The sequence below is a fragment of the Pezoporus wallicus genome, unplaced genomic scaffold (genome assembly GCF_028554395.1).
Source record: "Pezoporus wallicus isolate ANWC-B61680 ecotype Strahan unplaced genomic scaffold, APGP_CSIRO_Pwel_v1 scaffold_11491, whole genome shotgun sequence".
In the NCBI taxonomy this organism is placed as follows: Eukaryota; Metazoa; Chordata; class Aves; order Psittaciformes; family Psittacidae; genus Pezoporus; species Pezoporus wallicus.
In genome coordinates, this window is record NW_026642649.1 from 3,288,322 (window position 1) to 3,312,092 (window position 23,771).

A 23,771-nucleotide genomic window follows, 5' to 3' on the forward strand; every position below is an offset into this window, starting at 1 on the left:
GTCTTCTGAAACATCCAGTTTGTAAGGAAAGTCAACAAAAGCATGTCTGATGCTCCTGTGGAAGTGCCCCCCCCCCCCCCCCATCACATTTTCTGGAATGTGGGGAGGAAAAAGAAAGCTCAGGACTACATGGAGTTACAGACTAGGAGGTCAGAGGTATTGTGCTTAATTCATCTGATCCTCTTCTAGAAGGAGCCTAATCTTGATTTTGAATTTGCCACAGCCAGGGAACCCAGCAAAACCTTTGGGAGGTTCTACTAGTAGTCAAACATCAGCACTTTGACTAGTCTGAACTTGTCCAAGTTTCAACTTGCAGCTTCTGGGTGGTGTTACACCTCCGTCTTTTGTACCACACAGCCCAGTGGAAAGCTCTGTTCTTGCAGACTGATCAAATCCAGTCCTTCATTTTCTCTGTGATAAAGTGTCAACCTTTTACTATACAAGGCAAACTTCCCACACTCACTCTGCTTTACAGCTTATTAACACCCTCCTAAACTACAGACACTGGGATGGAACAAAGTGGCTGCATCTAGACTGTCCCTGAGATACATACAGCGGGAAGTGGAGGGCTAAAGCTGTTCAGCTTGTTGACTGGCTCCACACATCGACATGGTGGCCTCTGGGACACCATGGCATGGGAGGCTGGTGTTCCTTGCTGGGAACCCACATTCTGGCAGCCCCTGTTTTCCTTTGGAGATCCCAGGACCAAGACTGAGGCATGCAGCAAAGACCATGTCCTGGTCATGGCTGAATGTGGCACATCTGTACGGCTCACCTACACAGGTACAAGTTAGATCCCCACCAAGATTTCTGTTCCCCAGCAGTTCCTCACAAGTGGAGTCGCATCCAATGGACAATGGTTTCGCAAGAGGAGGTTGCAAGGTTGTTAAGATTCACAGTGGGCTTAGGCCTCTGTATCCCAAGAATTTCCTGCCCTTGTCTTAGAGACTTGGTCTTTTGATCACTGCATTTGCTCAGGGATTGGTACTCATCTGGCTATTCACCATGACAAGGCTGCCATTGCTTTGCAGGATAGAGTCCCTGATTCTATAATGACCTCCTACAGTCATTGCTTCATTTACCTTTATATTGGGGTATATTGCTTATATGCTGTTTGCTTATTAATAGCTCACCCTGCATCGGCGACCTCACTTCTTTGTTCACCCCCAATCTGTGTCATCTGCCACCTTTATCAGCAAGGACTTAGTGTTTTCTTCCAGGTCACTGATAAAGATGCAAAGTAACTCAGCTGTTCTTGTTAGCAGAAGGGGCCAGTGGGACTGTCCCTTGCAGCTTGTGGGTTCTTAAAAATTGGGGTTTCTTATTATACTGACCACAAACTTCCCCCAAAGATAAGCTGCCTAGGAAATGACTCCTGTCACTATCCCACTGGTATTCCAGAGCACAGCTCTACTGCACATGGCAAAGAGATTTACACGTACTGAATTCACTGTTAGTACTTTGACAAATAGCATAATGCCTCAGAGCTAGTTCCTGCATAATCACTTCTGTATGTTTTTACTGACCTTAGAAACAGAAGTAGAGATAAGAGCAGTCGAGGAGATGGAAGACATTTTACCAGATGCTCCTTTGCTCTGGGCTGAGACAGGCTGCCTGGAAACTGTTAAAAGACGTGCTCCAACTTCCAGTGTTTTCCTCAGTTTTGCAGTGACACAAACACCCTTTTAAAGGTTTGGGTTAAAAGAGGGATGTGTTTCAAAGGAATGCAAAGGAAGAAAATGAATTTTTGTGTTGTGTAACAGTCCAAACAGATATCTGTGTGTGTGTTTTAATCACGATACGGACAGGTCTGCCTCTGTGGTCATTTATGCATTGGATCCTATTCAGAGGACGTCAGGCAGGGCTACAACCCCAAACAGATGGACTAGTTTAATGATCAACTGAAATGGGAGGCAGCATTATCTGGTTTGAGACATTTTATGCCTAATCTTTAAAAGCTTAAATTAAAATTGTGATGAGTCCATGTTGCTTGCTCCTTCTGATCATGCATTTTGCAGAACCATGTTCACATTGTGATTACGTACCTGGGATTATCTGTGACTTTCACCCAAGCATGTTCTCAAGAAGAATGTGTCTTGACATATCCAAATGCATATCCACCATGGCAAATTCCATTCTCACTGTATATCACTATCAAACCAAAGTTTGTAGAACTAACTAGTCTTTATTTTTTGAGTTCTTCTTCTACATGTTTCAAACATGAGAATTTTACTTGTCTGTGTTTCTGAATTCTCAGAAGCAGCAGAGTCAAATAGGTGAGATCTGTTTTCCCCTAAAGGTGAGGATTTCCTGCTGTATCACATATGGCTAACCTCAGTGAAGTTTTAGCTAATGAAGCAATGATAGTGTCAAACGCATTTCACGTCATTCTTTGAGAGGAATATAATGGAGCTGATTGAGGGCTCTGCAGACATTAAAGGCCATTCATGTGTTAGCAATATGGTTTCTCTGTGGTGCTGTGCCTTCAGGCTTACAGTTATGAAAGTGTTTGTAACATTTTCAAGGGTTACAGCATGAAAAAAACTGAGCAATTGCATTTCCCAGAGTCTGTCAACTACTTATCTGAAAACCAAAAACCAGGTTCTCACATCAGGTTGATTTATTTATTACATAGCGTATTACATGCCCATATAATGTACAGGGCACACAATCAATTGTTTTTCTGCTAAAAATGAGATTCAGTAACAACATATACTTTATTTTTCACACTCCAGCAAGTGTGCACCAGCATGCAATTTTATGACTTTGAAAGAGAAATGAAAGCTGGATAACATCTTTAACTTTATTTCAGTTTTATGAATGTCCAGATGTGCTTCTCCTCAGTGGATCCTGTCTGTTCCAATACCTAACTGCTAACAGACATGGCAAAGCAAGGAGAAACCATTGAGATATCTTGTGTTCCCTGTAAAAAAGTGTATTAAATAACATACTCCTAATTCACACACTTTAGAGACCACCCAGATATTTCCAGAGCTGCCATATACCTACAACTGTTATTTTTGCAATGTATATTCAAATGCATTAAGACTGAGTAAAACTAGACTGTAATTGTTGAAGGCCACACACCAGATTACATTGAATTCTGCTGTTTAGTAATGTAAAGAGATTCCAGCCTGAGAAAACATTATTTTTTTTTCAGTGTTTTGCCCATGATTAGTGCCTCAGTGAGGTTCTACTATGATTTAATTTACTGTAAGCAGTGTCATTTTATCAGTAGCATGCCACATGTATTGCCTGCGCATTTCCTTAAAGCCTAATTAACCTTCAATATTGCATGGGTTAGTTAGTGTTGAAGGCTCGAGTGCTGGGGTTGTTTTAGCTTGTGTTTCCTTTTAACACCGACCTTTTCAAATTCCCTCCTAGATAATGGGATACGACTTTTAAATGGAAGATATAGCTTTCAAAATGATTTAAGATAATAAGAGATAAAACAACAGAGGAGCTGAAAAAACAGATAGTGTTTCGGAGTTAAAAGGAAAACAACTATCAGTGCCCCTAGCAATTGTATAATTTGGAGACATTTGAAAAAGACAGGTCTTTAGAGGAGGAAAAAATGCCCTAAACTGAACACCACTGCTTTGGGGTTGTGGATTTCAGCTAGTGTGAAACATGCGGGGTACAGATAAACTGCATCTGATGTAAAGCTTCACTGCATAGAGTTAAACCAGCAGAAAATTTGAGTAGGAGGAATGAGCTCAGGCTGGACCAAAACTCCACTTTGTGTGGCCGTGGCAGCTTTGGTCCCATGTTACCAACCTGAATAGGAGGAATAGGCTTATACTGGGGGAAGAACAGTTCTGATTGCAAAGGAAAGGTAGGGTGTGCAGTGCTCTAATTTGTTGTGCTCTGGCTACATCAGCTGCTGGATTCAAACAGCTCAGAAAGACCCACAAGTCCCACAGTGCTGTCTGAGCTCTGCCCTGGGCTGCTGCTCCTTCAAAAATGTCTGGAGGACCCAGTCCAAGGTGATGATGGATGTTTACCAGCTGTGAGAGTCATCACGGGAAACTGCTGCTGCTCTGAAGGTAAGACCTGCTTTTTGGGGTAGAGGATCATTTTCTAAAGAGAGCAGTCTTTGGCATGTGCCAGAAGTATGCTATCTGCATTTTTATTGCAATTCTCAAGGTCTGATTTACAGTATTTAGTGCCATTTGTTTAGTACCCTCCCTTCCCTTTTTTAAAGGAAAGATGACTGGGTCTTTTGGTGGTGGAAACACCTGGAAACCATTACCTTAGCATACTCCAAAGGCTCAGATAACAGAAGGCGAATAGAAGTAGCACAAGTGTATTTATTTGGGTGTTTTAATCTTATGCATTTAAAGCAAATCCGCTGATCATTTCAAACCTCAGTCCTGATCTGTGAAGGCTCAGGGTTGCCAATACTGTTAGTGTATGTGCTGAAGAGTTTCAGCTGATAAAGTTGTGAGTGATGTGTTCTCTGGTGTGCTGTCTCAAGGGAAAGTTGGACTCAGGAGATGAGGTTTGACTTCATTTGCTCCATGTGACCTTAGTCTGCGGCTTGAAACAGTCTGCTCCTTGTTTCTCCCACTGTCAAATGAAGATAATGATTCATAGCCATTCTTAGGACAGCGCTTTGAAATTTATAAATTAAAATATTATTTATATTCAAGAGGTTCCCAGACAAGGAAAATGAATGATTTCCATAAATGCAATATATTTTTTCCTTGCATCATTCCAGTCTGGAATGTCATGTCTAGTTTCTGGCACTCACACACACTGAAGATGTGTGTGAGAGACAAGTACTTATAATCATTTTATGTATATAGAGTCCCTCTCTATAGCAGGCCTCTGTGTGTAATTTTCTGTATATACCTGTGCATGTATAATAGATATACAGGATACCACGTGAAGTGAACATGAACCCTTCCCATCTCACATTTGTGGGCTGACTGCCTTTGTAGAGCCCTCAGATAGCAAAGCTGTGAGTTTGAAAGGTCAAAACTCAATCAGCCTGTTGCCTAGTGAAATACAGACATTAACAACTTTACTAGCTAAAAGGATGATGTAATGTTTGTCACAGGATGATGCCAGTGTGTTTACCTTAATACAATATTGAACTAAGGTCCAGCCTGCATAATTTTGGTTTCTGTCCAGATGATAATGAAAATTGCCATTGGGTGCCCGGGGAGCTCCACGGAAAAGCTTTCTCTTTTGCAAGAGCAGTTGCACAGGGCAACTGTGTATCTATGAAAGAGTCTAATATCCAAAATAACAAGATAACTGTTGCTGTCTGCAAACTGGGAACCCTCCTTCCCCGGTCAATGGACCAGCTTGGAAGCTCACCTCTGCCTTCTGCTGTGGGTCTTCAAGCTCTCAAGATCATTCATCAAAATGTCTTTCTTCCTGGTTCTCTGTGTTTCTGTATCTACAGAGGTCTTCCTGCTACAGAAATTCCTGGCTGTCTTCGGTTTGACTGTGGTTGCTTTGAAAGGAAAAACTACCTTTTTCAATGGAATCAGTGTGCTGTTTATCTTCCCAGAGCCCTTACTTTGTTAAATAGCTTGAAAGAAAGTTCATGGTTTTTTTCTGTGTCTCTTGCTCACTCTTTTTCTTCATGCTTACCCTGTTCTGTTTCTGTACTGTTTGCTACCCTCATGTAAACTGTGTTTGGTGAGTGAAGGTAAAAATATGAGAGAGTGTTGAAGTGAATATAACAGAAATATACATTGTTGAGGAAAACGGTTTTGTTTTGTAAATCAGCTTGTTTGTTCTTGACTTTTTAGAAATAGCAAGAAGATTTTATATTGGAAAGGTGGTGAAAGGGAGACAAAATATGATAGTTAAGGGTGAATACTGGGAAAGTTGTAACTACACCTTCTACTAAATATGTGTTTGGTAACAAGAAACACAAATATTTGCAGATCTCCTGAAGGAGAAACAGATCATGGAAACCCTTCTTCCTTTCTGATTGCTGCAGGTTGGTTGAGCCACACTTGATCCAAACTTGTGTAGATCTCAGTTCAGATCCCTCCATAAACCTGATCTTTGCAGTAAGCCCTGGAGGATGCTGGCTGCTGGACTTGACTCTGTCCAGAGCAGGTGGATATTTGCTACATAAGGGGCTGTGGAAAACAAAAAAGAAGCTCACTGCACTATTTCCATTTCACAGAAAGAACCTTCTTCTTTAGGGAATAGAGTTTCCCAGTATAGGTAATTTCACAGCTGAGAGACACGATCAGGTTGCCTTAAAGCAGTTAAGAAATAAGCAAGAGTTTAAAAATCTATCGATCGCCTTTTATTCTGAGCCTATTTTTAGAAGGTGGAAATTTTAATATGGATGTTTTTTTCAGGGCAGGGGGAGAGAGAAGAGTAAATTTGCATTGAGAGGAGGGAGAATGAATAAATCTGAAATGGCTTCTCCTGATGAGGCCAGGGTAAGGAAATCACCTCTGCTCAGCTCTGCAGAAAAGCAGGGCTGCTGCTGTCATTGTGTGGGGACTGTAACAAGAGGAACAGGAAAAATATATACTCAAAATTGGCTGCTCAATGCATTGGATGGGGATCCAAAACAGCTCACATCCCCTATCAGTAATTTATACCAAAGTCTGCCTAGTGTGAAAAACCAATTGCTTGAGATCGATAGAGATTTAATGACCTCTGAAGGGAAAATAAACCATTCTGCCAAAATGCAGAAGTTGCGAGCAAAGCCTGCTTGAGCCCTGGAGAAGAAAGGGCATCCTGGGGAGATGATGAGCACCCAGTGATGGGGTGCAGTTGGGATGCAGGGGGTCAGTGTAGGAGCCCTACTTGGCCAGTATTGAATGTATTAACTGCTGGATGTCTGCAAAGGCTGTCAGATCCATCCATCAGGATCTGAACTTCTTTTCCCTGACTGAAGTGGTGATGATCCACCTCCTGATGGAAGCCCTGGGCCTGAGTAAGGAGGAAAGGGAAGATGCTAGTGGAAGAGGGCACGTCAGAGAAACTCTATGGCTCTATGACTTTGAGATAGAAATGTCTCAAAGGCAGGCACCAAGAGGATGGTGCCAGACTCTTTCCAGTGGTGCCCCGAGCCAGGACGAGGAGCAATGTCCATAAACTAACACACAACGAGTCTCAACTCAGCATGAGGAAGGACTTCTTTACACTGAGGGTGTCAGAGCACTGAACAGGCTACACAGGGGGTTGTGGAGTTTCCCTCTCTGGAGACATTCAAACCCACCTGGACATGTTCCTGTGTGACCTGCTCTGGGTGCCCTGCCTTGGTAGGGGGTTGGACTGGGTGATCTGCAGAGGTCATTTCCAACCATAATGGTTCTGTGATTCTGATTCCTAGAAAATAACAGTCCTGGGGAGGTTTTAGTAGACTTAAACCCAGAACAAAGCTGATCTAAACAGTATTTCTAGCAGATCCAGAGAATCTCCCTAACACTACCATTAGAGACCTCTGCTCAGGATTACTGACTGATTTCTTATTTACACTGTGTGATGTTTCACAGCCAAGCAGAGGTGGGACTGTAAGATATTTAGCACTGGAGTCATGATGAGGCCCTGAGGTGCACTTCAGGAATTATCTGGGCTCTGGCCAAATAATACATTAGACAGTGGTGCATGTTTATTACCAGATTGTCTTGTAACTTCCTGTCTCTCGTTAAAGTTTCTGAGTCAATGCAAGTGGAAATAAGAGAGACCCGTTAAGCCATCTAGTCCATCTTCTGTCCAGTACAGGATTCCTCTCCTGAGTTCAGTTGCTTATGCTTTGCAAATATAGTTTAAAATGTATCAAGAAATGCATCACTTCATTGATGAGAGTAATCAATACCCTAACAGACCTGTCGATAAGTTTTCATTTTCTTTTACATTTTTTCCTTTAAAAATATCATCCTCTTGCAAGTTATGCCCACTGGTGTTAACAGCCCTTCTGACATACATAGATGTCTATTGGAACTTCCTCTCTTCATTGCTTAGCCAATACATATATCTCGAGGTCCAGACTTTTGCACATTTGCCCATGATATATTGCTTTGTAAGTAGGCCTATTAAAATGTAGGGGAAAGGATGGAATAAGAATTGAAGTGCTACTCCACGGGAATAAAAGGTGCCCCAGTGCACCCCTAAACTATTTTAATCTTTCCTTAAAAGTCAGCCTAGACAACCCCTTAGACATTACTGTTGCTCTTCACTGAACCTGCCCTTTTAGATGCTAATAAGGTACCCAGGAGTGAATTTAGTATTCCTAGTGTGGTCACACCAAAGCCATATGGAGTGGAATCTTTTCTTCCCTTTTCCAGGAGGTGATGTCTTTGAATCTGAAGCCAAAAAATTTCCCTTTCTCCTTTTTTGCTCAGTTGCATTTAATGTGCTCTCTACTATCACCCTCAGACTTCTTTCAGCATTAGTTTCCTCTTTTTCCCTTCTGTGGAATAACTGAGTTTTGGATTATTTTCTCTAGATGTCTAGGCTTGAATTTCAAATTGAGAGCCCTTCTGTTATTTGCTCCCCATAGGTCATATATCATGTCATCAGCTATTAAGCACAATTCTAAATGTGGATTACAAGTTATGGATTTAATTTCCATTGATTTTCAAGGGGGAAGAAAGAACTGACAATTACCAACATATCTGAATTTAAATTCCATCCCCCTGCCATCAGCAGCAGAAATAATGGCAATATTATTCTTTCCAGCTTAACAAATGTTTTCAGAAATATTTACAGCTTAGAAATTGTAAACCTTCTCCTTAATAATCCAGAAAAGAGATCCTTTAAACCTTTATTTATAGCCAAATGAGAAGTAGAAAATGGCATATTTAGGGTATACAATCATTAAGTCTCAAGGAAAACAAGTATGGGAGCACTCTTCAGGATAGGTGTAGGATTGACTGGGAGAAAACTGTAGTCTAGTAATTATAATTCATTCTTAATTCAAGATGCTATATTTGGCTATGGTACCTGTAAAGTATTTTAAACTAAATTTACCACTGATGTGCACTGAAAAATGAATCCAATTGAACCACACATTCTCTAATGGGTGAAGCAATTTTGCCCGGTTCTTGCAAAAGTTGAAATAAGGTACGCAGATGTTGTTGGTTTCTAAAGTACTGCAGAAAAAGAAAGTGTCTGACATGCAGGTAAGAGTTCTCCACTCTTTTGTACCTAGAGGGAAAATTCATTAAAGTTGCCCTTGTGAAGTTGAACAGAGTTTGCTGCTTTGTCTGGATATATTGAAACACAAATAATCCACATTTCAGCTCCATTTTAGGAGGTAGATATGTTCCTGGCACCAAAATTTCTTCTATTTCAGATTAATTCATGGGATTGGTGGAAGGACATGCACTTGGCTGTTGTCTACGGCACTTTCAACACTGTCACTTAGCTTTTGTCCCGGGGAGTTAAATGAGACTGCTAAAAAGAGTTGACCATCAACAGGTATTTTACTCCAAGATTCCCAAAAAAGGGCTTCCCCCTTCCCCAGTTCCTTCTATAGAGAAGGCTTCACACAGATGTCTGGGTGAGGACTTAAACTAGACCCAGTTTCAAAAATGAACTTACTTTTCTTTTTCCCTAAGTACAGCCAGAGTCTGAGATGATGCAATCCTGTGGGAATGCTATTGTGGGAATAATCTGTTGTATCACTCCAAAAATTGCAGTTCCTGACTTAATTAGCTCACAGAGCTTGAGATATGTAACACTGACCATTACAGAAAGCTTGATGATAAAGGGTAACGATGCAACACAAACACTTTAAATTAACACAAGCTGTGCAGAAACAGACTCCCCAGGATGCTGTGTCTCAGTTTTAAGGAAATTCTCCCAGAGATGGGAGGTACTAGAGTCTGTCCTTTAATTTGCCCTACTTGGACTGATTATTCCTCCTTCGTATGCTAACTTCCATTCCTCTCCAGGAATAGAGACAATTTTGCATATTCAAAACTTTTCGAAATGTTTTGAATATCCAAATCTTTTGATATTTATCCGCACTAAATCTAACACAGATGTTTCCAGGCAGTGATGAACCTAATAACAAATACAGCCAAGTAATAATTAGCCACAATAATATATTGCAATAATCAAACTGTAGTAATACCAGCTTGATGTGGAGAAATGGAAAGAACATTTAAAACCCAAATGTGAGTTCCATAATAAAAGTACTCCCTGCCACTCTGTAGGAATGGCTACAAAAGGTATGGCAGCATCCAAAACCATGAAGTACTTGGCTTGAGTTTTCATTTTTTAACGCAGTTGTCAAAAGTCTCCTTGAAGAGCAAGCCTGGTGCTTGGAAACACATGGGAGTGCTACTGTGGACATTGTGGATGAGAGCCCATGGGAGGAAGGTCTGATAGAGGGTGGGAACCAACACATGTGAACTGGAATGATGTGAGGTAAAAACATGGTGCAGGGCTGAAGAGCAGGGACAGCAGCCTCTGGATGCAATCTCCATTACAGGAATAATAGTGGGGAGCATGTACCTACCCCTCAGGCACTCCAGCTTGTAACTCACTGTGTATTAAGCTCAAGCCACCGAGAAGGGAGGGTTCATGCTAAGGTGCTAGACTGTGCAGTGTCTGAATTCTAATGGCTGTGGCTCAGACACTGGTTCCCTCCTGTCGACTGTCTTGTCAAGAGATTGTAGCCCAGCAGACGGGTGGTAACAAACAGCTGGAAGGCAAGAACAACATTTACTCAATGAATGTGAATGAGAGCCCTGCTTTAAATAAAGTTGCTGTCTGCTGACATCAGTACAATGCCATAAGGCAGTGACTGCTGCAATGGTTTTGGATCTGAGCTGGGGAAGTGGAGCTTGCACAGGTCCATCTTTCAGTCCATGCTGAGATGTCATTGGGGTTTAACATCTTGCGTGCAGGGGGCACCGTATAGGCCCAGGGCCCTGAATCTTGTCAATTGTAGTCTTCGTTTTTTCTCATCAGATTTTGGGACCTATCAATTCAAAGTGGAAGATTTAATTACTAAAAGGTGTGGAAGCTAGCAGCAACAGAAAATAGCTACATATGTTTATATGTATATATATACCATGGACATGAGACACATAATTTATATCCCTGATTGGGGTGTTCAGCTTAGACACTTTGGACTGACTCCCTGGGATGTCAGTAGAGCCTGTTCCTTGATGTGTCAGTCTTGTATGGCCATCTTTTGAGTTTAGGCTCAGTGATTACCTAGGGATAGACCATAATCTTACAGGGACAGGATAAGTCTTTCTTCACATGGAGAAGAGGCCAAGCTATTTTACATCTGCAGTCATAGCTCACGTGAAACCTTGGGTTTCCCTTTGGGATGAATGAGAGAGAAAGAATTCAGCTAGGATCTTTGGTTTTAGAGAGGCCTTCTTTTGTAACTACACCAACCATTGCCTCCTTCAGTACCAGTACTGTAGTTCTATAACCAGAAGAACAGTTATTAAGTAACTTTAGTGCTGTCTGCACCTTCCCAGCAAGCTGAATGTTTTTGCTGGCTGTGTGGTAAATAAAGATTATAAGTATGCCAGGCTAATGAAAGCACCTGTATCTCCAGAAAGTCTATTTGCGAGTTGTAATAGATCTTCATTTTGACTATTTTCTATAAATATAAACTCATGAGAATTGAAGTACTGAAATACTAAAGTTTCCCCAAAACACAGTCAGTTAAAATGAGCCAAAGAGTTGGTCTTCTTTTAGCTAACTGCAGACTTCAAGAAAACAACTGGAATTCTTCTGAATGCAAAATCACAACATGTAATGCAGTGGCTAAATACTGATACATGTTATTTAGTTTCAGAACCTATTTCTTACATATATTTTACTATCCCTCCAGGTACCCAGAGTCTTTCTTGACATTCTCCATTTTGTGCAACCACCTGGATCAGGTGGAAGTGAGGTTGCCCTGTGCATATTTCTGTTACATTGGCAGAAGTGCCCCAGGTAAGCACACTTTTTTCTGGCTTGTGTTTCATTACCTTCCTGAGCTGCCTTTCTGGAGATATCTGTTCAAGTGAGCTTGAGCCAATGGAACACCAGGCACCAGCCTGAGGATCTTGGCTTAATGGAATCATCTTGCCAGGTACATGGGAAGCCTGGTGACAATGTGCTGAGCAGTGATTTGGAGCGTGAGCTGTTCCACCAGCTCCAGGCATGCCAGGCCCAGATGAACTCACTGAACTTGAGGTACGGAGCCACCCTGTATGTAAGCAACAGGATGCAGGGGTTTTGCTGTGCAAGAGGTGTCCAACCATCTGCCACGTGCCCGGCACGTCTGCTTCACCCCACAGCTGTGTGACTGCTCAAACACAACTGTTGTGTGCCTGTGTAGCAGTAAATTTCCCAGAAGTAGTGCTTCCTGCCTGAAACTGTGTGCATGTGTGGGACAAGGGTGGCAGATTCCCAGTAAATGGAGTGTGTGTCACCCAAAGACAGATGCTTGTAAGATCTCCAGATACAAAGCCTCAGAAGTTCAAACCAGAACCCTGAGGGAACTCTTTTTGAGAAAACAGTGAACAGTCAGACCCAAATCCCAAGAAGACTGTTACCCCTCTGGAGGCAAGCCAAAGAAAATGTTCACACCAGCATAAACCCAGGGATTTGGTGTTATTCTACTGGCAGTGTAGTCAGTTGCCTGGCTGGAAAACCAGATGAAGGAGGAGTGCTGCATCTTTGTCTTCTCATGCAACTTTTGTTTCCAGAATTGTGGTGATAGGAGGAGCATCTTCAAAATCTCTGCCGAAACCAATGACTATATAGGCAGAAATTAAGCACAGCTGTGCCTAGTAAACATTACCTAATAACAGCTCTGTAAGACTCCATGAATTGGGATCTTCTTACAAGTGATGCTGCAGCCTCATATGGGACTAATTCAGACAATGAGATGCAGGATGCATGTGGCTGCCCAACACTCATGATAGACATGGTAGATTTTGTGATCTCCTGTATGTTCCTGATATTTCTTTTCTCTTTCCTTAGGCTTCTTACTTTACACACATACCCTGCCTAGACTGAACTGCTGTGTCTGCTGGTTAGTAGCAATTTTGCCAATGACTTTTTGGGGACTGAGATATAATACCTGGTGTATGAAATTCTTTCATACCTGTTGCATAAAATAATTTCATCCTCTGTAGGCTCTCTCATTTTGATATGTTGGAAAATGAGTGACATTTACTGTCTGTGAGAACTGCCTGCCACGCTCTCTAGGTATGGTCTACAGTTGGCATGCAGGCTGTAATTAAAAAAACCCATTATGCACTGATCACCAAAGGAGCATTTGTTTATTTTGCCTGCAGCTCAAGTTGGCCATTTCAATATTGGTCTAGCTATAATTACATTAATATAAATAAAGCTGGAGTGTCTGTGCTTTACCCAACTGAGGGCTACACTCGAGTTTTGGCAGAGCCAGAGGGATGAATCTGATTTGTTGAACAGATCGATCAGATCGCAGCCAGCCTCGTAATGCAAAGGTGATAACCAGAGATGCCAAAAAGAGCTAGCCACCTACAGACTTAGATCAAATAGAGCCTTCTACATGGAGCCCTGTGGTGCACCAGTGGCACCTACGCTTCAAAGGCAACCCACAGGAGAAAAGTGAGCCAGTGACCTTTGGTTTTCCATAAGGAAGCACAAGAGATTGCTGTTGGGTTTTCCTAACTTCATTTGGTACAACAGTAGGAATATACAAGTCATTAGAGCCTGAGATGGTTGGATTTGCCTTTTCTCTGTTTTGTCTAGAAGCTTTCCTGGAGCAATTCTTCCAGATTCAGAGCTTTCTCACGTTTTCTGAAGGGCCAGATGTACATGGGGAGGCCTGTGCTGGCAGGGAACAGGCTTCCAGCAGCAGACCCATGTGCCAGTGGAACAAGCTGAGCTAGTAAAGCACAGCCCTGACAGTGTATCTGGCCCCAACACACCATACATGGATGGAGGCTGGCTCCACGACCAGTTTCATGTCCCCGACATTGCTGAGTCAACAGAGCTGTGCCAGGTGGACCTGGCCAAAGTCATTTTGCTGTTCTCCTGCAAGGCATTTGAGCTACACAGGTAATGTCAACACCAAAAGCATCAGCAAACTATAAATGCTCTGACTAAGAAATCCCTGTTCCTATTTCACTTGCACTTCCCTACATGTGTCCCTGTGACATTATAATCCTGCCGGTCCTCTGGTGTCTGGCTTGGAGTATTCTGGGGAAGAGAAGTGATAAGATTCAAGCTTTTAATGAAAAGAAAAGAAAAAGGAAGCCTATAAATATGTCTAAACTTGGCAATTATAAACTCTAAATGGGAAAATAGGCAGAAGCATATTGCATCTTTTCTCCTTTGGCATCTTTAACAATACCAGGGGAGAGCAGCTTTAATGAATGCTGGGACTATCCACACTGTGGACACAAATCCAGACCCTGACTGCACATTAATTTTGTTCTGACCTAAGTAAGGTCCCCATTCTGCTTGTTTGCAGGACAGGCTGCATTCCTTGCTGCTACCACCACCTGTGATGCTACTGGCTCTTGCAGCACCATTGTCTTTGCTCGCCCACTGCTCATGCTCCTGATCTTCCACCCCTATAGAATCACAGAATGGTTTGTGTTAGAAAGGACCTTAAGATCATCCAGTTTCAAACCCATGCCATGGGCAGGGACACCTTCCACTAGACCAGGTTGCTCCAAGCCCTGTCCAACCTGGCCTTGAACACTGACAGGGATGGGGCAGCCACAGCTTCTCTGGGCACCCTGTGCCAGCACCTCAGCACCCTCACAGGGAAGAACTTCTGCCTTAGATCTAACCTGAACTTCCCCTGTTTCAGTTTGAACCCATCACCCCTTGTCCTACCGCTGCCGTCCCTGATGAAGAGTCCCTCTCCGGCATCCTTGTAGCCCCCTTCAGACACTGGAAGTTGCTCTGAGGTCTCCACGCAGCTTCTCTTCTCCAGGCTGAACAGCCCCAATGTTCTCAGCCTGTCTCCATACAGGAGGTGCTCCAGGCCCTGATCATACTCGTGGCCTCCTCTGGACTTGCTCCAACAGCTCCATGTCCTTCTTATGTCAGGGACATCAGAACTGCATGCAGTGCTCCTTCAGCTTTGCAGCCACTGCAGTACCCCAAAGCTGAGCAGGAACTGGCACTTGAGAACTTGCCCCACTAGCAGTAAGGCAGCAAGGAAAAGCAAGAAGAAAAAGGATACTGGCAATCAGTGTCAGCACATCCTTCTTGCGTACTGCCTGTCTGCAGAAACCACTGCTGAAGGATGATGCAGGGGTGGGATAGAGTGCCCAGCAAGGACAGGGCGTAGGGATGCGCAGGACATAACCCAAGAAAGAAATCCAGAGGAGTCTGCAGCCTCAGATCTCTCTGAGAGGAGCATGTGAGGTCATGCTCTTTGCCAACCCCAAGCACTGCTCCTTTCCGCATATGCAGCCAGTTTTGGGGTCAGTCTTCTCATAGTTCTCCCTACGGCAATGCAGCAAACACATCCCAAGTGCCAGGGAGCTGCAGCATTAGTTGCTGTATCTTCCTTGATGAAACTACTGATGTGCTACAGAGGAACTGACAATTTTAGATCACTACTGGGGGAAAACATGTCAAAGATTAACTTGTCGCACCGTAGTGCTGGTGTCTCATGCAGCAGCGAAGGAAGAAAAGGCTCCACACTGCACTGAATCCACTTTTGTCTTTGCAGGGTACTGGCTGCTTCTGTTTGAAAGGCTTGCATTGTATCACTGTTCTTTTTTATCAGGTTTCCCATGGTGGTCAGTGTTACATATCTTACATTGTTTGAGCTAATTAAGCCAGGGAATCAGGGAAAGCACATTTCCAGTGGGGATTTATTGCCAAAAGATATTTCAGCTGAAGGGGAAAAAAGGAAATCTTACTTTTTTGTCCAGCATTTCTGAGCTGTTTCATAATATTCAGCGTCCAGCTTCATGGAAGTAAACTGACAATGGTGTCAGGAAGTTTGAACTTGAGCAGTTTTCCCTTGTTTTGTTGAATTTAAAAGCACTGTAAAGAAAGCAAAGGATTTGTATAGCCACAGAAACAATAATGTTTGAATCATCTTGGAAACAGAATTAGACACGTTTGTTAATGATTTACACACAAATGCTTGTTTGCTCTCAAGGTGCTTTGTGCCTCTATTATTTGCACCTACTTCTGTGTTCCTTTACAAGTGATCTACATCTTGACTGGTATGTATTTAGGGTGCTGGTAGGGTGGCATGGGTCACTACTGTCTGCACCAAGCCTGGTTGTTCACAGCAGCATAAAGTGGTGCTTAAAGTGGCTGATGGCAGTGCTGGAGCCTACCGTCAGCTGCCCATGGGGTAGAGCCTTGATTGCAACAGGCTTGTCAGCCCAGCCGAAAAGGGAAACTCTGCTCTTACGTATGGGATATTGCACATAGGTTCATTGTTAGGAAATCCTGTGTGTGAACAAAGCCCTGCTTTTCTTCCAGATAATATTAATAATCCCTGTCGGTAGGACTGGTGATGATGACAGTTTATTCATTTTCACCAGTAGGTCTGAAAGGCTTTGCTGAAAGAAGCGAGGATGATTATCCCCTGCCTGCCAGGGGAAACGTGAGCAACTGGGGAGTGCTGTTGATTATTAAAGGCATCCAGTGTTTGGGATGAGAAGGTCCTGTTTCCAGCTTTGTGTAATTTCTCTCAAGCTTTGGCTGTTCGGCATGAAATTGTCTTCAGATGTCTTCTAAAGTGTGGCTTGTTACTTTTTGCTTTGTTTTCTTTGGGTTTTTTGATAGGTAGTTTCAGCTGAAACATTTCAGCTCTCCCAAATATAATGAAGAAAAGGGGTTTCACCCACAGAAAAAGAAAAGGCTGGCAACTTTGTCCTTAGAAAACACTGGCAGTGCCCCTCATATGAAACAGGGACTGAAGGTCTCATATCACTGTCCTGTCAAAGAAAATTTACTTAACTTCTAGGCCTCTGACAAGCTGCTGTTTGCACATGCAAAAGGTTGGACTTGATGATCTTATAGGTCTTTTGCAACCTAGTTGATTCTGTGCTGGCCACAGAGGAGAGGGCTTTATCCAAGCTCCCCTCATTTTTGGCTTGCAACGAGCAGGCTTGAGAGCAATGTATCATCACTACCAGTTAATCCTTCAGGCCAAGTGAGAAGAGTCTCAGAAGAGATTCCAGCTTTGCTGATGGCACATACAGGTGGCAGTGTGAAGCTGAACGATAGCACCTCAGTCTTTCCTAATTATTTTTCTTAAAAACAGGAAATTACATGACAAAGCTGTTAAAAAGATTGTGTTGAGATGGAAAACTCAGACACTCAGAGTCAAAGAGGAAGAACTCCACGGTTAAGGTTCTCTTTGCAATCTCACGCCAGTCCCTTTGTGCAAATTCTATTATTGTGATCCATCTTTAATTAAATGACAATGCTTTTTTTTTCCCTAAGTCCCCATCCTCATGTAGTGCACAGGATGTCTCTGCTGTTAAAATTAATGAAGGCTATATTATGAAGCAAGCTCTTGGCTGCAGAGTCCTCACCCAAGTGCTCCTGTAGCTGGAAGAAACACAGCCCATGAGGCAGCAGCTTACGAGAAAGAAGATTACATGGTGCCTTAGGAATTCAGCTGTGGGATGGCATACCTGCTCCTGCCACTGCATCTATACACGATGTTGTCCAAATCACTTAAAGCAGGCTTGTCGTTGGTGGGTGCTAAACACAAATCTGTCACTTCCAGTGCCCTTGGCTTATCACCCAGAGGCTCCCAACCCTGCTGCTGCTTTTGCCATGCTGTTTCCCTATGTTTTTTTCCTGAAAGTAAACCATCTAGACTAAGTGTAAGGCGGGTGGATTCAGATAAGTCTGACATGAATGTTTGTGGATAGAAACCTGCCCTGGTGCATGCAGTTAACCTTGAGGGTGACAGAGGTGGGGAGAAAGGTGGTGCAGAGCTTGCTGCAATGCTTCCTACTATGGTTTGACTGAAAAACTCCCAGCTCTTACAGCTGTGTTCTGATTACATCTCATGTCTTTAAATCACATGGATGGGCTCTTTGAGTGCTGAGCTGATAGAAAACAGGACAAGCCACCTGAAACTGCCCCTGGAGATCGAAAGGAAGACGAGTGGTGCATAAGGAACAGTCTGTGAAACCAAACCATTGGAAGAATACCTCTGATCTGGTTGTCTTCTGTCATCTCCTTTCCACCATGAGGAAAGGCAAGGAAAAGCAAGAGGAAGGATGGAAAGAGCACTGAATATTTCTTTTATTCCACAGAAGTTTAGGTGCTGAACTTGTTAAAAATTTTATGATGTGCAAAAGGAGCTCCTAATGTTATTACGCCATTTCCCCTTTCTCTCCATTCCTATTATATTGAAGTACATTTGGAGCCTGGTGACGAGTGCTGGATGCTTGGAGAATAAGAAGCAAGGGCTTTTCTCAGCAGCATGTGGGCAAGTAGGAAAACAGCATCCCAATTGTCTTCCCTGGAATAATAAGGCACAAACTGAGTGCAGACAGCAGAGCAACCTTCTTGGCTGTGAGCAAGTGAGGAACAGCAGCAGCAGTGTGGCATTTTCCTGAGGCCATGGTCTGAGACTGTTGCTGCAGCCTTCACAGAATCACAGGATCACAGAATGATGCAGGTTGGAAGGGTCTGGAAATCACCCATTCCACCCCCCTGCCAAGGCAGGGCCACCCAGAGCAGGATACCCAGGAATGTGTCAAGGAGGGTCTGGGATGTCTCCAGAGAAGGAGATTCCACAACCTCCCTGTGCAGCCTGTTCAGTGCTCTGACACCCTCAGTGTAAAGAAGTTCTTCCTCATGCTGAGGTGGAACTTGTTGTGCGTTAGTTTATGGCCATTTCTCCTTGTCCTGTCTCTGGCACCATCCTCCTGGCACCCGCTTTTGAGATACTGATCTGCATTGATGGGATCCCCTCTCAGTTTGCTCTTCTCTGAGCTAACCAGGCCCAGCTCTTACAATCTCTCCTTATAAGAGAGATGCTCCAGACCCCTGATCATCCTTGTGGTCTCTCCTGGACCCTCTCCAGTAGCTCCTCGTCTGTCTTGTGCTGAGAAGCCCAGAACTGCCCACGGTGCTCTGGATGGGGCCTCATTAGGGCAGGGCAGAGGAGGAGGATCACCTCCCTGGACCTGCTGCCACACTCCTCCCGATGCACCCCAGGGGTGTTCCTGTCCCTCCTGACCCAAGGGCACAAACTGCCAGCTCATGGTCAACTCATCATCCACCAACACTTCCAGGTCCTTCTCAGCTGAACTGCTCTCTAGTGGGTGAGCCCTCAACCTGTGCTGGTACCTGGGGCTCTTCCTCCCCAGGGGCAGGACCCTACACTTACCAGAGGCTGCACCAGCCATGGCAAACGTGACCCCGCTCCATTATGGAACTGTGTGGTGCTGTTTTGCTTTTGTGTTTAATATTGGTAATTATGCAATTTCTAGACAACTTCCCTGTCATAACTAGGGCAGCAATGCTGACAAAACAGGCTTTAAATAAGCACTTGTCAAAGTAACAGCTATTTTTGTTTGCCCTATTTAGCGCCGTGTTTAAGGTCTACATTGGAAATCTCAGATGATTTTAAATACATGGTGCAGTTACTTTATCACTGCATCACTATATTCAAAGATCCCCGGAGCCTGGAAAATAAAAGTGCTTTAACAGAACCTTTTGGTAGTTTCTGGCTGCACATAAAGGTCGTCGCTTTCGCAAGATCTGCTTGAGTGCCAGGAAGCACAGACAAGCTTAGGGCTGATGAGCCCTTCTTCAGGCTGTAAGGACTGCTGGGCAGCAAAGATTCAATACCCTGGTTTTTCCCATCTCTGAGTCTTCCAGAGGGTTCTCCAGTGGAAAAGAAAGAACAAACCCACCAACGCAAGACTTAGCAGTCCTGCTGTTCCTCAGGTAAGAAACAGAGAGCAATCTCAAAGCTTTGTTCATAATTAAGAAAAGACGAGAAATCCCTTTCCTTTCCTTCATGAGCCCTGTCAAGGCAATGGTTTCCATGCTCCTCAGGCACTGGGCTGCCTGGTTTGCCCAATGCTGGGAGCAGGGAGCATGGGTACAACTTCAGCACATGGTGAGAGGTTTCTTACCCAAGGTGCTGTGAAGTGGCAACTTCAAGGCCTCTCCTGGCCATACGGCAAAGCAGGGATGAGCACAACCCAAAATCCATGGAGACTTGCTCTTCAGGAAGGAAAAGGGAGACTAGGTGCCCAGTGATATGAGTGTGACAGTAATTGAGTGCTTCCTTCAGGAAATAAAACCACCAGCCAAGCACAAAAGGACTGCACAGTAACACATGAGAGCAATTCCATACTGGTTTATTTAGGCTATTCCTTTTTCCTTTCCCCTCTGTCTCCAGACTATAGACTTCCTATAGCCTGTCTATTCCCAGGACATTTGTGGTGTGTTTCCAGAGAGCTTCTGGAGCTCTGCTAGGACAGCCTCACACAGTTACCTTCAAAAAGCTCTGGGGAGGAAGAAAAGGGTTCAGGAGGATCCTTGCTACCTTTATGCAGATAACAACAGGAGTAACAGCATTTAGGAGCCCTGTGTTTTGAGCAACACCCTTGCCTTCCCTCCCTCTCATTGCTACCAGCGGATGCCAGAGAGACAGCCAAAGCAAACATAACACTTGGGAAACGGTCTGTATATCCAAAACAAAAGAGGTTTTCTTTCATCAGCTGTTTCCTGTTGTCAAAGAATAAGTTATTGCTTTAACCTTGAATGTTTTAGTGCACTGTGCACAGAAACATGGTAAATTTTTAAACTTTTTGAGCAGAAATGAGTTTTAATATATGTATTAAAATAATCCTGGTATTAAAATCGTATCATCTATATGTATTTGTCCCCATTGCATTCCCTCTCTCCTCTGGTGCAGGGGGTAAAAAAAGGGTAAGTCAGCAGCTTATCAGGTTGGGCAAAAACGCTTTAAATGATTGCAATTTAATGGCACCTGCCTTACCCCACCAACACTGTTCTGTTGCACTGCTGGAAGCGTAAGGGAGGCTGGTGTGCATGCAGGGCCACCCCATGTTCCTGGAAATCCCGGGCTGCTTTGCTGTGGCTCCCTATCTCCTGACTCCTGAATGAGCTCCTGCAGCACTGGTCACCCACTGCTCCATAGGGTGAGCTAAGAAGCCAGAAATAGCCTCTTTTCTGATAATACGGGGCTCTGCCTATGAAGGCAGCATTCTGGCATCCCAGATAAGAGGTACACAGTCTCCTCTGGTTGCGTTCTCAGCCTGCTGAGGCTTTCTGTGCTGGGCAGAAGGGCTCATGTAATGCTTTTCATTATACGCAGGTGCTGCTGAAAACACCTTTCCAAGAGATGCTCTTGGTGGGGTCTGATGAAATCATGGCAACAGTGGATGGGGAATAGATCTACCAAGCTAAAGAGCTGCACAGTTGCCAGGGCAAAGGAAATGGAGATTCAGGCCCTGCTGTCCTTTGTTTCCAGCTTGGAAACACTCTTGTCTTCACCAGGGGACTGCTCGCCCAGGTCCTGCTGTGGGTACAGGGTGATGGGATGCACCTTCTGCTGTCCACCTGCAGGAGCAGGATTTTGGTGAGAAAGGGGGGTGAGCTATGAGAAAAGGGAATAGTCCCCTAAAAGTGTGGGAGCCATGGGCTGATCACCCCTGACCTAGGGAGGCAGACGTGATCTCTGAGATGTGATAATTGTGCTATCTGACAAGCATTAACGTATACTCAGCTTGGCTGAATTGCTGGCTGTAAATCCATCATGAGCAGGCCCTGGCTTTTGGAGCACTTGCAGGGGGTTATTTTGTGCTCCCCTTTGACACCTGTGTTTGTATTTACATGAAATTATGGTTCTTGTGCATGGATACCCCATGTAACATCACCAGGTGGATGGGGGTGCTTCTTTGAGTCCTGGCTGGCTCCTTTCTGTGTGGGAACAAGTACAGAGCCTGCTTCTGCGAGCTTATAATAGGTATATTCCAGAGCAGGGCAAACAGTGACCAGGGTTAGACAAAGCCTTCCTTCAGTAACCAGGTCAGTCTGCACCTTGGGATTATGTACTCTGCCTCCAGAGATGGTGCTGATTAGGAAACCCTTGGGAAAGTGGAATTTCCTGCTACTCTGGCAGCTTCTCCTCCTGCTACAAGAGCCTCTGTGCTTCTCCTGGCACTCAGAAAGTGGACACTAAAACAACCTGTCCCTTCCATTGTAGCTTTATGGGGGAAAAAACCCTAGAGGATGTGCCATAGAGCTCTCTGGGGATACCTGCCACAGCCGTGGGAAGCACATCTCACTGGTGCTGCTTTGTCACTCATCTCTGCTAGGACAGAAACTGCCATGGGATCACCAGACAGTCAAAGCACTGCAGAATATTCTGGACCAGATGAAGGTGTTTTAATGTATGCTGATGCTTGGTTTGTAACCATGGGATTTAGCACATGTTTGAATACCTATTATTAAATTCAAGTGTAAATAAGGCATAGATATGAGCTGATAAGCACATTCTAGGAGAAAATATTACTAGAAACACTGGTTGCTTTAAGATTTGATAATCATGTAGTCTAGCAAGGGTGAATTAGGACAGAGTCAACCTGCCTAAAGTATTAGCAGCAGACATATCTTGAACAGACCTTTACTTTTGGAGTATTTACGAGGTGGAAAGCTGGTTTTGTGGAGCAACATACTCTTGGTCATGAAAACAGTGAGCCCCAATCTGATTCTTTAGCATGTGCTATACCCTGATTTCCATCAGAGTAGCCCAAGAAGACCCAGGGTAAGCAGCAAGCTTGTCTGAAATTCAGCTGTTCCATTTTAACTCACAAGTATGTTATTGCAGGTCTCACTCGTTAGAGGTGAGGAGCTTACCACACAGCTGAGCCATCTGCCAGGGCTCCTGTTAGCTCTGTGAGATGCTTTCCTTCCTCAAATGGTGGCCCATCCAAGGGTTTTTGTTTGCAGTCTCAGCAGGGGTGGACTTCCCAAGCCCACCAGCAGCTGTACTTGAGGTGGGCCTGTTTATTGCTGCTTTGTTGGTTACTGGAGTGCTGATTTTCACAGTACAATGACATTGGTTCATAAGGTAGGCACTTACCAGGGTGATGGGCACCAATGCTGTGTTTATGGCGGTTATAATCATGATGTGTGTGGCTCTGGTGTCATTAAATAAGCAGGCCTAGAGACATTAAGCAGCATTTTGCTTCTTCTGAGTTTGTTCCACACATTTTTGTCTCAGAAAGGCTCCTATTTCCTTCTATTTGTATCAACCTATGAGCACTAATAGGAGTTAAAAGTCTAAATGGTCTGCTGGGCCTTCAGTACTTGTCAGATGTGTATCTTGGATACTTTTGCTTTTGCTTTTCATTGATTTTAATTTCTTTCCTGTAGGATTTCTTTGGGAAAGGGATCCTCTCAAATCCCATGTGCGCTGTGCTCGGGAGGGAAGGGGTTTGCAGATGGTGCCTCCAATGGGAGCAGGCAGGAAGGACTTGGCAATTCCTCACTACCTCCTTGCAATGGCATTGATCTGACCAGGAAAATGAACAGAAGTCCCCACATCCTCACCACCATGTTTTTAACCAAAAGGTAAGTCTGCTGATTCCTCTGACAGACACAGGCCTCCCCAGCCTGCAAGCCCAGTTCTTGCAATAGATGCAGCCAGATGTATATGCAGGGAAGCTCTTTGTGCATCAATGACCAAGGAGAAAAGGTGTTTTTACTGGATCAGCCAAAGAAAAGTTTTTCTCCTCCTTCCCTAACGCAGCTATGGCACTCTTTTCTCTTGTGCCTGAAATCCCTGTGTCTTATCACAAGTGAAAAGGGAGCCCCTTGTGAAACATGTATGAACT

The 23,771-nt window shown here is 44.0% G+C and overlaps 1 long non-coding RNA gene across 3 annotated transcripts; it reads left to right on the top strand.

The window, feature by feature from the left end:
* The first annotated feature begins 3,622 nt into the window (after positions 1–3,622).
* LOC130611101 (uncharacterized) lies at positions 3,623–23,552 on the top strand. Of its 3 annotated transcripts, XR_008975164.1 has the most exons (4): positions 3,623–4,046; positions 9,140–9,244; positions 11,792–11,898; positions 23,311–23,552. It is a non-coding gene; the product is annotated as an uncharacterized LOC130611101 (long non-coding RNA). The 3 variants fall into 3 exon arrangements; XR_008975163.1 differs by lacking the exon at positions 9,140–9,244 and having other exon boundaries at positions 3,623–4,112; XR_008975162.1 differs by lacking the exon at positions 3,623–4,046 and having other exon boundaries at positions 8,677–9,244.
* The last annotated feature ends 219 nt before the right edge of the window (positions 23,553–23,771 follow it).